Genomic DNA, 841 nt, shown 5'->3' on the forward strand with positions numbered 1-841 from the left:
CGATCTCGGTCCGGCCCTCGAACCAGACTCCGGCCCCATCCTCGGCCCCAGCCCGGACCTCGATTCCGGTCCCGGCCTCGACTGCAGTCCGAACCCCAACTTTGGTCCGGACTCCGATTCCGTTCCAGGCCGTGAGACCGGTCCGGACCTCGACTCGGTTCCCTGACTCGGTCCCGGTCCAGTTTCCGACTCCAGTCTCGGCTTCGACCCCGGTCCAGACACCAACTCGGGTCCCTGCCCCCGGCCCGGTCCGGACCTCGACTCGGTTCCCTGACTCGGTCCCGGTCCAGTTTCCGACTCCAGTCTCGGCTTCGACCCCGGTCCAGACACCAACTCGGGTCCCTGCCCCCGGCCCGGTCCGGACCTCGACTCGGTTCCCTGACTCGGTCCCGGTCCAGTTTCCGACTCCAGTCTCGGCTTCGACCCCGGTCCAGACACCAACTCGGGTCCCTGCCCCGGGCTCGGTCCGGACCTCGACTCGGTTCTCTGCCTCGGTCCCGGTCCAGTTTCCGACTCCAGTCCCGGCCTCTACCCCCGTCCGGACCTCGATTCCGGTCCCGGCCTCGACCCCGGTCCAGACACCAACTCGGGTCCCTGCCCCGGCCCAGGTCCGGACCTCGACTCCAGTCCCTGCCTCGATCCCGGTCCGAACCCGGACTCCAGTCCCTGCCCCGGCCCAGGTCCGGACCTCGACTCCAGTCCCTGCCTCGATCCCGGTCCGAACCCGGACTCCAGTCCCTGCCCCGGCCCAGGTCCGGACCTCGACTCCAGTCCCTGCCTCGATCCCGGTCCGAACCCGGACTCCAGTCCCTGCCCCGGCCCAGGTCCGGACCTCGACTCC

This window comes from Myotis davidii, unplaced genomic scaffold (assembly GCF_000327345.1).
Source record: "Myotis davidii unplaced genomic scaffold, ASM32734v1 scaffold825, whole genome shotgun sequence".
Lineage (NCBI taxonomy): Eukaryota > Metazoa > Chordata > Mammalia > Chiroptera > Vespertilionidae > Myotis > Myotis davidii.